This window comes from Neopsephotus bourkii, unplaced genomic scaffold (assembly GCF_033783945.1).
Source record: "Neopsephotus bourkii isolate Nb327-2 ecotype Australia unplaced genomic scaffold, CSIRO-AGI_Nbou_v1 NB_1279, whole genome shotgun sequence".
Lineage (NCBI taxonomy): Eukaryota > Metazoa > Chordata > Aves > Psittaciformes > Psittacidae > Neopsephotus > Neopsephotus bourkii.
Window position 1 is genome coordinate 2967824 of NW_026901764.1, and position 13862 is coordinate 2981685.

At 39.1% G+C, this 13862-nt stretch overlaps 1 protein-coding gene across 3 annotated transcripts in view; it reads left to right on the forward strand.

Annotated features, from left to right (window-relative positions):
- The window catches only part of NYAP2 (neuronal tyrosine-phosphorylated phosphoinositide-3-kinase adaptor 2), a 139271-nt gene that overhangs the window by 12081 nt on the left and 113328 nt on the right, over nt 1-13862 (forward strand). The window contains exon 1 of one of the 3 annotated variants that reach the window (XM_061365186.1): nt 589-717. The exons of the other annotated variants lie outside the window; for them this stretch is intronic. The gene's annotated coding sequence lies outside the window, so the exon portion shown is untranslated. Of the gene's footprint in view, nt 1-588; nt 718-13862 lie in introns of those variants that run through there. 3 annotated transcript variants of the gene reach the window in all.

Below are 13862 nucleotides of genomic sequence, written 5' to 3' on the forward strand. Positions count from 1 at the left end.
TTTGAGTTTACATCAGGCAGCTGTTAGAATGAGCAGTTGCTTTCTGACTCATCCTTAATTGAAATGTATATATTTAGATACTTTTTATCTGTTATACATGGTCTTCTGTGGGTACTTCACCAGTGCTTTTTTTAATTGTATAAATACAAAATCTTGGTAAGAAACAAGTAATGAACCCTACACCTCCTGTGAAGCCTGTGATGTTGCATTAATCCTAGGGAGTGGCTGGGGTTGTACACTTTGGTTAGGAGGTGTATGCTTTCAGAGTTTTGGCTTCTAGTCTTTAGGTGTCATTCAAGCTGCTGTTTGTCAGAGAAGTTGTCATTTTGATTTGTAACGCTATGAAGATGTGACTGCTCTGGTGTAAAGCCGATGGTGTTAGTGGGCATGAATTTTTTTCTGCCAGATTGTGGACTTGGCCATCAAAATACTTATTTCTACTTCTAATCATTTCCTTACTTGTAGCTCATTCTCAGTACCTAAATGGCTCTGTGGAAAGCCTTGTTTCTACTTGTTGAAGGAAGTATCCAGACAGATGCTGTCAAGAGGAGGAGCTTTTAGGAGCACTCTCCTGAGTTAAAGCTAACAGAAATGGGCCAGCCAGTCAGTGGGAGAGTTAAGCTCTTGTAATATAGAAGGAATTGTAGCGAACAGCTGTCATCCTAACCTCTCCTTTCTTTGGAAAATCAAATACTGAAGACTAACCCATCAGCAAACGTAAGATCCTACTTTTCTCTTTCCCTTTTGTTTATTTATTTATTTTTTAAGGTTGTGAAAGTAATCTAAATCAGATTTTATCTGTCTGTAGTTTTCTGTAATTCCTTTCCTTGGGTTCCTTCATGAACAAGACAAAAGTTATATGTCCATCAGCTAACAGTTAAGTGTTACCAAGTTTGGGTGATGGCAAGCAAATGTAAAATTTCTAGGCATGGGATTGTTCACTGCTAAAATCCCTGTTTAGCTGAGAAAAATGTGTGTAATGTTAGAGTATATGGACATGCTGAGGAGTTTCTACCAAGAGATTTCAGCCAGAATAAAAAATAACCTAAGTAAAATAATTTCATTATGAACTTAACTGTTTATAATAATGTCTCTAGTTAGAAAAAATAAGTGAAATAATGTTTCAAGTACTGTTTCTTCTTTTTTTGGAACATTTGTCTGTAGCTGAGCTTTTGCGTAGTGAGCTACAGATTTCTAAATTTGCATGAGTATTTGTGCTTGCAAGATTATAATATGCTTACAGCCAGACCTCAATAAAAAGGTGAAGGAAGTGCAATAAATATTTTGGATCACGGCAAGGGGCTCAGTTGAAATACCTGCAAGCACAGTATTGAGATGTTACAACATACAAGCTTGTGAGCCTGTTGTTACTGGCTCGGTGTGTCACTATGGACTTTTCATTGGGGTGTTTTTTCTGATTCTGGTTTTTTTTCTTTTCAAATCTGAGTTCACTCAGTGAATGTGATTTTTGGGTATTAGGTCAGTGCTATGTGCTCCTTTCATCAAAGGGTATTTGTTACAAGGAAGTTTAACTGTGACACTGATTGTTTTCTTTATCTTCCTCCTGGACATGTTGCGTACTCATTTCATCCTAGATTAAATTATTGCTGTGATACTATCTTTTTAGTAGAACTGGCTGGTGAGGTATGATAGAGACTAATCTTAGTATGATTTCAAAACCTTTTTCTCATGAAAATATCATAGGGTCTCTTTTGAAGTTCTGTTGATGTAGAAAGAGTAGCGTTGATGCCTTTTTTTTTCACCAAGAGTAAGTAAAATGGTTGTGCAGTCAGTGACCTCCAAATGTATTTTTGTTGCATTTATAAGTAAACAGATGTGATGATCTAGCCAACAAATCCTCCCTTCCAAATGCTCGTATCCATATGGCCGCCTGTATTATTGCCACACAAAGTAAACAACAGACACAATGCAAACTATATTATATTGCTGTTGCTGTTATTCTGAGAAGTTTTATTTTTGGACAGTCGTGCAACAAATGTCATTTAAAATTTAACCATAGAGGCTGATAGCCTGCTTGGTAATCCTGGAATCCAAGGAAATAAAGTAGAAATCATTATCGGTTTGGTATTTTGGTATCTAAATCTTGATGTTATATTCAATAAGTCTTCCAGGTTCTTAGGGCTCCTGAATACAATTTCTACATTTTTTGGGTGAAATTATATGTTATATGATCCCCTCCTCTTCATCATTCCACAGATTTCTCAGATGTATACTAGCGCACTATGTAAGTGGGTGCATTTTTTTTCTCAGGATTCATTTGCTATATTTAAAAGCATAATCAGAAGTGTGGGGTCATAGACAGCCCAGAGGACTTCTAAGGGGATTACGGACCCATTTTCTTGTTAAAATCCAGTGTGAGTGGCTCCATGCTATTAGTATTCACAGGCTGTGTGACCACCTGTGTAAATGGAACTGGCCTTGCTCCAATTGCATTCCTACAGGCTGGTGCCTCCTCGGCAGACTGAGTCATTCCGGAGGAGGTCTGGTGTACCACTAGGAGACAGTCCGTGGCATACCATTGCTGAAAGATGCTGAGGGATGTATGGATCTTAACATCTGACTTTCAATCAGTCATTCCCAGAGGGGAGATTTAGATTAAACATTAGAAAAATCATATCATTCTTCAATATGAGGGTGGTGAGACACTGGAACAGGTTGCCCAGAGAATTTTTGGATGTACCATCCCTAGAAGTGATCAAGGCCAGGCTGGATAAGGCCTTGAGCAACCTGGTCTAGTGGAAGGTGTCCCTGCCTGTGGCAGAGGGGTTGGAACTAGATGATCTTTAAGGTAACTTCCGGCCCAAACCATTCTGTGCTTCTAGTTATATTTCTATATATTTTATTATTTTGTTTTGTCTCACTCTATCTTTATTACTCTTTAACTGTAGGATTTGGGATTGTAACCAGAAAGCCCCTCTTGTGAAGACAGAGATGCATATATTGCTGTGGGGAAGTAGATATTTTGCACAATGCTCTAGGATTCTGGTGGTGCTGCTATTCCTAATTAAAGTTTGTATTTGTTTGGAAAGTATATTATGAAATTGCATAGAGTAGAGCATAAATGAATAGACTGTTATTGTGAGAACTGAATAAAAGAAGAAAAGGACTGGGTAAAAAAAAAGGAAGACTGTTTTCTCAGGTGTGCCCAGATTGAATATTTATAACTCATCTAGGATGGACTTCATTAATGGAGAAATACATTCATTAAAACTGCACAATTAATATGCCATGTAATGTTAATGTGAAGTCTAGCCCAGGATTTCCGGCAAAATTGATCTGTCCTGGTTCAAGGCTTCCAGTAACCAAAAAGCACTCCATGCTGAAGTTCACTGGCACCTGACCAGCTGTTGTAACTGCCTGTGACCTGAATTAAGAATTCATGTTACAACCTGAAGGACAGATACCTGTACAGAAGGCATGCTGAAAGTAGTCTCATTGCCCATAAGTAGCAAAATTGCAGCTAGCCAGACTCCTAGATGCGTACACATGTGTGTTCAGCTACATGCACTTTGGAAATTCTGCCCAATAAACAAACACTGGGAACAAGCAGCACCAGTCTGAGAAGCCAGCAGAACTAAAGGCCTGTGCTAGCATTAGAATAGTATGAGTGAATCTTTCTGAGCCTTCAGGAAAACCCATTGTTTAACAATACCTGTTCATAAAGCTGAAGAAAAACAAACATGTTCTTTGAGCGAAACAGCTCGGTGCATTGTTCCTTCTGGGGGCATAAATCATAGCTGCTTTGGCTGGTTTTAATAATAGTAAAGATTACTTAATGCCCCACCCAGCTGGTAGGCATTTGTTCCCTTTGCATGTTCTCCTTCTCAGCATCCTTCTGGCAGGCTGCGCATGCTTCTCTACTTTTATTTATTTTCCTCCACAGGAAAGCGCAAATATAGTGCGGTGCTTGATTATTTAATTGGGATGTTTATTTTCTTAAAGAAGAGAGTCTGCTCCTGGCTATATCCCTGAAATCAGAGAGCCTCTGTACAGACCACCTCTGCAGCTAGAAGTATCTGGTGATGGGCATTTTGTTGCTGAGTTATACTATATCAGTGGCTAAAATTTGTATGGAAAGAGGAATGTGCATGTGCACTGATTAGATTTTTATGCGATTGGATTAACATGGGGAGTAAGGAGAGATTAGAGAAGAAATGGATTGCAGAGACATTACTAGCTGTAGGTTTTATAGTTAAATTGAGTTTCTTTTTGGTTTTGCTCCTGGATTTCCACTCTAATTTGACTTGCAATCCTAAGTGAAGTCAGTTAAAAAAAAAACCAAAAAAAACCAACTAACAACCCCCCAGGAAAACAGGCAAAAAAAGCCCCCACCCTGTGGTGTGTGTTCTCTGCAAGGGGCCTTCATCAACAACACAGAGCCAGCAGCCATCTACTGTGCTGAGAGGCCATGGTGGAGCTGGTGTGGGGGTGACACTACTCAGGCCCCAGGGAGCACTGCACTGCTGGGGATTGGCAGTGCTGGTGCTGCAGCTCCCCGTACGAGCTGATGGGAGCCTGTGAATGAGCAAAGGGAGCTGGTTTGGTCCCACAGAAAGCAGTCAGAAGTGGAATTGCTTTTTATTTTATTTTTTATTGCACAGTACCCAAGGACCCTAAATGGAAATTAGATTCCTGCGAAACACTAACCCAGTGCACACACGCGGCACAAAGACAGCTCACAGTGTGAGTTGAAACTGTACCCAACAGGTGATTAAAGGGACAGCTGAAGAGTTAGGGGACTGCTCATTTCCTTCCCTATGTTAGTATGGCAAAGAGTAAGCTGAAGTGTATCCCCAGTGGTTGAGATGAATTACATCCAGCAGTACTCTCTGAAAGCTAGAGAGAAACAAACGCTTCCAATAGGCTCTGGCAGATGCTTCTGGAACGTGTCAAGATTGAGAAGGCCACAGGCAGCTAAATCTCTGCCAACAAGCATGTTACTTGACAAAATTGTAACATTTTAAAAGATCAAAAATGAGAGTAACTGTAGGGTTTACCATAAATTAATAAGATTTACTGGAGTTTAATCTATTTCTCCTTTTGGTGGATTATATAGGGCGTATCTCACCAGTAGATCCTCTGCTAGCTGAGAGCACTTTAGTTATTAGTTGAGATCACATGTTAGGAGCCATTAAGTGAATTGCTTTGTACAGCCTTTCCCTGAATGCCAGGGCAAATGCAGTATTTCATACCCTTAGCTAATTTCATGCTGTAATTTAATTTCTGAAACATACTTTTAATTGAATCTTTAAAGACAAAAGGAAGCTGCTGAGTCCTTTAGTATTGCAAAAGAGATTGTTTAAAAATGTAGCCCATCTAGAGAATAATTTCCCATAATTAAACATAAAGTTTGTTTTTCTTCTCTGCATGCAGCTATGGAGAAGCAAGTGCCTGCTGTCTGCAGGAAGCTCAGGGCTGAAAGGGAGGTATTGAGGCACATGAGAAGTTATTTATCTTATGCTCAGCTTTGTAACTCTGACATGAGGCAGTTCTGCAGCCCTCCACATCATGCAAGTCTCAATGAGTAAACAAAGAAAGGCTAATTAAAAAATTAGTCTGCTAACACCAAAATCACATTAGTAGGAGCTCTTGAGTAGTGACCTCATTTTTCTAATTTTTGGTAATGAGATGAACTTGAGAGGGATGTCAGCAATTTTGTCATAAACAAAACCAAGTAGCACAACAAAATCGGTTGTTTGCATCTTGAAGCTGCAGCAATGATTTTCGTAGTTTGATTTTGATATTTATCTTCCATAAGCAGAGAGATTCAAGGCAGTTTCACTAAAAAATCCATATAATCCGTTATGCAATTTTGTTATGGGAGAACCATCTTGATTGGATCAGTGATGATGCAGGTCTTCAATTTTATGGGCATCCAATTAAAAATAATAACAGTCAACATTAAATGCACTCTAATGAAGAGGAAATCCTGGAGCATCACTTTGTGTTTTAGTATTCTGATTCCTTTAAATCAGCAAGAGATTTGCAATGGAGATTTTCCCTTTTATTGCTATTGGAGAAAAACCTATGATACACAGTAGAAGTGAGATGTGTATAGGGACATGAAGAATTTAAGTGGAGTAAGAAGCATAAGGTTAAAAAAGAGAAGCATCTAAAATTAAACCATGAAGCTCCAGCACACTATCTTCTAATAAAGGGAAAGAACCAAAGCAACCTCTTGTTCTTTATGTGCTGGGAGAGCTCCACAACTCTCAATGCCCAGAGTTGGTAGTAATTACAGGCATGAATGGTGCCGTAGGTTTTAAGATCAGTGCCTTGTAAGTGATTGAAGAGTTTGGAAGTGGGAGTAGCGGTAAGGAAATCCATTTGGCTTTAGCTCAAATTTAATTTTTATTTGGTTTTCTTGCTGAAAGGAAGCACTGAGAGAATCAATTGTCTTTTCAGTACAGATTACCCCTTTTCAAGCACTTGTGCAAAACGCATGGAGACAAAGGTCTAACTTTTATTAAAAATTCCAGATGCATTGAATTGAATGAAGCTGCCTGCATTTAGGTAACTGCTCAGAGGCTCGCATGCTTACTGTACATGGTTAGGAGCCTGGTAAATTTTTGCTCAAAGGTTGCTTGTTCAGCAATATCTGAAATTATTTCAGGACTTGGATATATTTTCCCTTGGAGCAGTAGCACATGTGAAAATCACCTGAATGTGTAGTAAATGTTAAAGGTCAAGGTATCCCAAAGGTCTTTGGGCATTTAATGTTAGATCCTGGCACCATGAGGAGGTTCCTAAAAGCACAGGTATGTTGGTTCCTTGCTGGAACTGACCTCAGCCAGGTGAAATAGTCCTATGGCTGTCTCTGCTGAAACAGAATCATCTCCATAAACCTGGCTTTGGGTTCCAAGTAGGCCCAGCCATATTCCATCACTGAGTTGGGAATGACAGCCTATGTGATGCAGGTTTTCATCAGCTTGTTAAATTAGCAAGCCACTTCATTTTGGTACTAGACGTTAGAACTCTGATGATGGGTTTTCTACCTCAGTGCCAGGAACATCTTTCACAGGAATCTCGCGTATTGACTATCAGCCTGTGGACTGCCATGTTAAAAAAAGCAATTAATGAATTTTAGAGTTGGTTTGACATGGGTTTTGTTATTTCATTGAAACAGTTGTCCCCCATTCTTCTTTCTAGGAGTTATATCTGTGTTTAGAGAGCTGAAGCAGAAATACGATTTTCTGTGTGTTTAAATGGAAAAGGTTACTGAAATATGTTGAAACATATGCCAAATATGCAGCTGCTTTCAAAGGCTGAACTGATCATGTTTGTGTTGTGTGGCTATTGTTTTGAGATTAAAAACATTTAGTCGGCATATGACAAATACCATTTGAGAGATAATTTAGAATATTTCAGCTTTACATCCAAACTGCTAGGCTAAGCAAAGTGCAGGTTTTTTCCTGGGCAGTCATATTCCTGCATTGCTAATCTGAATTCGGCTATGTCTGTGATGAAGCAGATCAAGAACTGCATATGTACTTGCCATGGCAACCCCTGTATCACATGGCACATGCGCTAGTTGAGCCAGGGAGCTTCATGGCTTATTAAACAGGCCCGCACAGACCCAGACACACACCATTTTGCCATGTGACTGCTCTGACCCTGGCAGCTTTTTAAAGGGGAACTGTATTTGAGCACCGTAGTGTTTTCATCAGCATCAACTTGCCCGAGTTCCTTCCTCTTCTCTTAGATGCTGTGCTGAGATTTAAAAAAATCATAGAATCATGGATTAATGTTGAAAAAACTCTCCTTATAAGTAGGGCTTTTTTTCTGTCGTTTTAAAAAACTCCATGTGGAAATACAAAGTAGTGGGTTTGGATGTTTTGGTTTGGTTTTTTTTGTTTGTTTGTTTTTTTAATTAGACATTAAGGGGGTCTTTAGTGCAGTTGAGTGAATGATATCTGATTTTCTGGGCACATTTTCTGCTCTCACCTCCTGTGGGCTTTTACTAGATTTTGGGAGAGTAAAAAAAACCAAAGAAAAACAAAAAACAAAAAACAAAAAAAAAAAAAAAAACACAACCCTGGTTCATTCCAGTATCAACAAAGCATTCCTGAAACATTTACCTGAAAATATCTTTGCTCCTTGCTGCTTAATACACTTCCTCTTAGATCTGATGATGATGATAACAATGATCTCTAGCTCCTCACCCAGCAAAAAATGTAGCCTGATACAAGATTTTCCTAACTTGTTTTGTTTAAGAGAGGTTATTTATGGCACTTGATTGCCAAATCTGAAGGGGTGCAACCTGACCAGAATGAGTAGTGATGACTGAAGAGAAGTTAAGAGGTAGGTCTGGAGTTGAACAAGTATGTCTGTCTGCACTTTACTGTCCCGAAAGGGAAGGGGAAAAGCAGAAATGCAGTCTCGCCCAAATTCCATTGCTGAAGAGCAGGTGCAGTGTATGTTGCCTCTTGTCATCTCTACTGCCCACTGGCGGTGTTCTGTGCTCAGAGAGGAGCTGCTGGAAAACTGATTCCTTACCAAAACATCACATACTGGAAAAGAATCCCTTTCCTAATCTGTTTGCATTTCCTCTGTCAAATGCCTGACTGAAGTGTCATGGGTTTTCTTTATCGTCTAGTTAGAACCTGAGGTTTTTGCGGCAAGCGTATCGGTTGAGCCCAGAACATTGCCAAGTGCCAGACTGAAATGGAGAACAACACTCTGCACAGCAACAATACATTTTGGAAACTGTATTACTCTTAATTGCCCCAAAAAGCCCAGAAGTTATTTAGTCTTCTATGTCTGCTGTGTAGATAGAATATACAAAGAGTTACAGAGAAACCAAATACCAGGTCCCTGTGTTGAAATGAATAGGGATTTCTAGTGTTGCTTTTGAACTTAAGGAAAACCTGTTTTCAATGTCCGTTTCCAGCATGACATTTTAATTTTCATTTCTGAAGTAATCAGTAAAGGTGCGAATACTTAAAATTAACGCTATTCACTGCTATAAACGCTATAAACTGCTGGTTCCTTGTATTCAGTTTCAAATGAGTTTATTGTTTGGTTACCATTTTGGAGCTGATCCACAGTAAGGGAACAATAACCTGCTTTGGGATTTAATTTGGAGAGGTATTTGTATATAAATTGATCATTAAACAGAGTAGCAGAATTATGTTTATTAGAGGCACAGATAAAAAATGTGCTATCTTCTGATGTGTGCATCCATGCAGCTCTGCTAGCGATTGTACAAAGATTCTAATGCAAAATCAGCATTTGAGTTAAGAGACATTATAAGATGGTGTGTAGTAAAAAAATTTTTGGCAGAATAAGGTATTTTAAGTTCCTGCTTTAATTGTATTTTTATGACAGTACTGATTGTTCAGCATATTTAACTGCTTTGTTCCTAATACCTTCTCTGATACTATTAAGAGGGAAAGAGAACTTAGACATCATTTCTTTCCTGGGAAGGTACTGAACAAAGACACTGCCCACTCCACTGAATGTGGTGAAGATTTTGACAACCGCTCCTGGCAGTCTGCTGCTGCTGCCTTGTGCTCGGTCTGCAGGACTGGAGCAGTGGCAGCAATATTTTCCTTTTGGTGTAGAGGCAAAGAACAAGCTTTTCAGAATTCCTTCATGCCTACAAGTGGGATTCCATTTTCAAAAACTATTACCAGAATCAAATATTTTTTGAAAATCCCTGGTCCAAACCTCTCTTCTATTCCAGAATTTAAAATTTTGTTTCTTCACTTAAATATTGGGAGTTTTCCTATCTAAAAGTTTGTATCTAAACCATAAGCTTCTATATTGTGTTTATTTGTAGTTGTGCTGTGGAAAAGGCTATTTAGGCTCATGACAAAATATTTTGACTAGCCTCTTCCTAGTTGGTCATTTGTTTGTCCTCAGTATATGTTTAATGTGTTTTGTTTTCCCAAGAGATTATAAACAAGATGGTAGCTTTCACTAGTTGATCTAGGCTGTAATTTAATGATGGGCCAATCCAAGAGGTTCTGCACAAAGGGGGTTTGTCTAAAATTTGTGGAAAAAATGCTGTTACCAGAATACATCAGAAAAAAAAAGCCCAATAACTTCGTTGCAAGACAGTTAAGGTTGCTAGGAGACAGAATATAATTATCTGCCAAATTGTTTACCATTCCCAAACACTCAGAAGGGCGAGAGCTGTGGACTGCCCTGAATTCTGTGTTATGTGCAAAATAAACTGAATGCATTTTGTTGTCACATGCAGTTTTAAGGAGGGCATATGAAAATGACACAAGACCTGTAAGTCTGGCCCGTGTTTTTTTCTAACTGTATAACGTCAATTGTTTTCATTTCCCTCTCACTCCTGAAACTGACATATATTGCGTGTATTTCAACTGATAACACAGAAAATGTAAAAAAATTGAATGTATAAGCATCCATTTTTTTAGGAAAAGACAGTTACACTTCCCTGGAAATGATACATTCTTGCTTGAATAGTAGCAGTGTTCAGTGCTCCTGTATCATGATTTCATTATTGATGTATGGTGATGTTAATTTAAACTTGACCGGCATGAGTCATTGACTCATTTTATGTTTCTTTTTCTCAAATGTTTTGTGTTGTGCTTGCACTTTGAGATAAGTACTGCAATTTATTTGGGTGTAAATTAAGTTTGTGCCACAATGAAGTTTACGTTTCTTTGTGTCACCATAGCTATTATGTAGACAGGATAAGATTTATGCCATACTAAGCTATCCATTTTCTTAGTTTTAAGGGCAGGCATCTAGTAAGTTTAGAACAAGCAGTAAAAAGAATGTTAACACCTTCCACTGCTTTTTCTTTAACAAAGATTCACTTTCAGCTAATGTGAAATGCTGCCTGCAAAATTGAAGAACTCGCCACAATACTGAAGCAATATGCACTTCTGACCAACCTAATAATAAGCTCAAATCTGCATTGGTGTTCAATTAGTAGCTCTGATGTGGTAATGTTAAAGTATGTCCATACAGGTGTGTTAATCTTCTGTGGGATATTGCTTTGGGAAGGCTGGGGTGGAGGGCTGTCCTGGAGTGTGAAATCTGGCCTCTGCACTTTGCCCCAGTGAGGGCAGTGAGCCTTCCATTCACTGAAGTCCAGCAGGACAGACAAAAGTAGATGTTTTTACCAAGCTTCAGCATAGCCAGACTGCAGGCCACTTTCCTAGAAAAAGTGCTCTGGGACAACAACTGCCAAGCTCTGTTTTTGTAGATGCAGGTAACCTCTTGCCTCCTCTTTAGGGAGACATGACAGAGTTCTAGGGAGACGGTATCAGCCCCTCACTATCACTGTAGCTCATTCTCTGGTCGTTGTGGCTAGAAAAGGAGTCTTGGTTAAGTTGTAATGAAGCACATTGTCTAAAAACTTTATCAGAAGTGACCTAGCTGCAGACGCATTGGCTTCTCACAGATGATCATTCTTTTAACTTGCACTGGCAGCAGTTGAACAATGGAAGTTGTCATTGGGTAGCCAAGGATTAAGTTCCAGTTGTCCTCTTGACATGTGCTTATCGCTCTGGAAAGCTGTCTCCTAGGCCACAGGAGCTCAGCAAGGGCTTTCTGTTGGCTGCTTCTTTTCCTTTTGGGATCTCAGTGATCCACTGTCTCTCATGTGTAACGTAGACAAAATTGCATGCTGCCTTAAGAAAAGGAGCTGAGCCTCCACGAGTGAAGTCTAGAAGGGCAAACCTTTGTTGCTGGGTGATCTGTTTTAACTGCAACACCACTACCCATTTAGACACTACGTGCTGTGTCTCAATGCAGAAAGCCTGTTTTTTGCATATGTGTGTGTGATGAATTGTTTTCTACTCCACCCCAAACAGGTAGTCAGGGAAAAAGACTGTCATTTAAATAATATTTATTTGCACTTTTGAGCTTCTGGACACACAATTGTCAAGATGAAAAGGAATCAAATCTGAAGCTTTACCCCTTTGTGCAGCAGTCTGAATTTCCTAGCTTTTTTCTCTTTTTCATTTTTCAGAATCACTTTGGTGTGTTCTTTGAGAGCAAATGAAATGCAGTGACAAAAAGCAGAAAGGGAGGTTGGCTATTTTCTACCTTTTTTGCCCTTTTATGGAAATAAGAGGGAGGAACAAGCTTTTTTTTTTTTTTGAGTCCTTTTCTTTAATGGCAAGGTCATCAGAACTGCAAATTTATTGTAGACCCCATTTTATGAAGTGCTTTGTAAAAGACTGAGATAAATACTGCAGCTGTGATGTTGATGCTCTGAATAAGGCGATGCTATGTGTACCTTGCTGTTTCTTTGGCATACAGCTTTTCCTACACAATTTCCAATTTTGCTGTGTGTAGCTGCCAACTCTCCACCTTCATGTTTCAACATGGAGATAGTATAAGTCAAATCTAAAAAAGGAGCAAAATGTCTTTGATACTGAAATTCTTGGAATCACTGTTGCAGAAGGGTCTTTCCCCTGCATGTTTTCTGTTTCAAGATACTGGTGATAATCCTGCCTGTTTTAACTTTATTATGAAGTCCAGCCATTTTAGTTCATACTTATTTGCAAAAGAGACCTCAACTACTTTATGGAATATATAGCTGGTTTTATTTAATTAAGGAATGTAAATAATTGTTCCATGCACATTAACAGTTAGTTTACAGACATTTGTGTTAAGTACAGTAGTCTAGTTTATGACCTAATGCATAATACAAGTAGTGTTTTCTTCTAGCATGTCCCCTAGTGCTGTACACAGTCAAGCCAGAGCTCCTACAGCAACTTCATTTCAATGTTTAAATGGCATATAGTACATCTGGCTTAGTTAAACAATATTTTGTTATTACTCATTGGTATAATAAAAAAAAAATAAATAAAAATCTTTTATCCTTCCATATATTCTTTCATGATATTTTATATTAAGGCAATGGTGGGAAATTGGTGGAAAAAGCTGTCAGCATATCTGATGGCCTTTAACATGCTCAGCACATTTATTGTACTTTTTTGGTACTTAATTGTATCTGATTTCACAAAGTTGCACTAACTTGCCTTGAGCATTTCTATGGCTTGTGGTTGTCTGTGACCTGCAGAGGTGCTTTCCTGAGCTCAAGCCTTCACGCACACTGAATCTGACACTCATTCTTCTGAGTACATGAAATTTTGCTGGGCAAAGCAAGTGCTGGCTGCTCAGTACTTGGATTTGCTGCTTATGAAGTACCTAGTTTGTATATAAATAGTGTTGTGGTGCCTCCTGCTCCCTGAACCAGCAAGGAGGGAGGTGGGGGGACTGCAGGAGGCTGAGGGAAAGCATTACAGGGGGGTGGTTTGCATGGCAAGCTCTGCAGCTCATCTCTGTGCCAGCTGCAAGTCCCATCTGAGCACGAACCCAGTGCACAAGACAGAGCTGGTTTTTTTTCAGTGCTATATAGCCAACCTTTTGCACATCCATGCAACTGCTTGTAGGTCCAGAAGAGAGCTGCTGTCACCTGGCATTGATCTGCAGCCCCTGAGGAAGGGGATTTGTACAAATAGGAACATAACTTCAGGAGCTTTTTTTCAATGCTTATTAACCATGTTCAGAACAAGCATTGTGAAGAAGTTCAGATGTCTGTTGGAGACTACTAGGTTCTACTTTATTTAACTAAGTAAAAATATTAGCTATAGGAGTTGTTTGGGGTTTTGGGTTTTTCTTCTAGGGTCTTTTTTGGTGGTTGGAACATAGATCTGAGCACTTATATTAGTGTTGGTATGCAGGCTGTGCACAGTCATTTTTACTTTGCTTAACATGATGGCTCTCAGTGTATTAGCCTTTCAATACTCTGCAGAATTCAGCTATTCAGGAAAAGAAACTCAGACGTGCTTATTGTCCTTATAAAGGACTGGTATTCAAAGAACATTGCATTTGTTCAGATTTGGCTT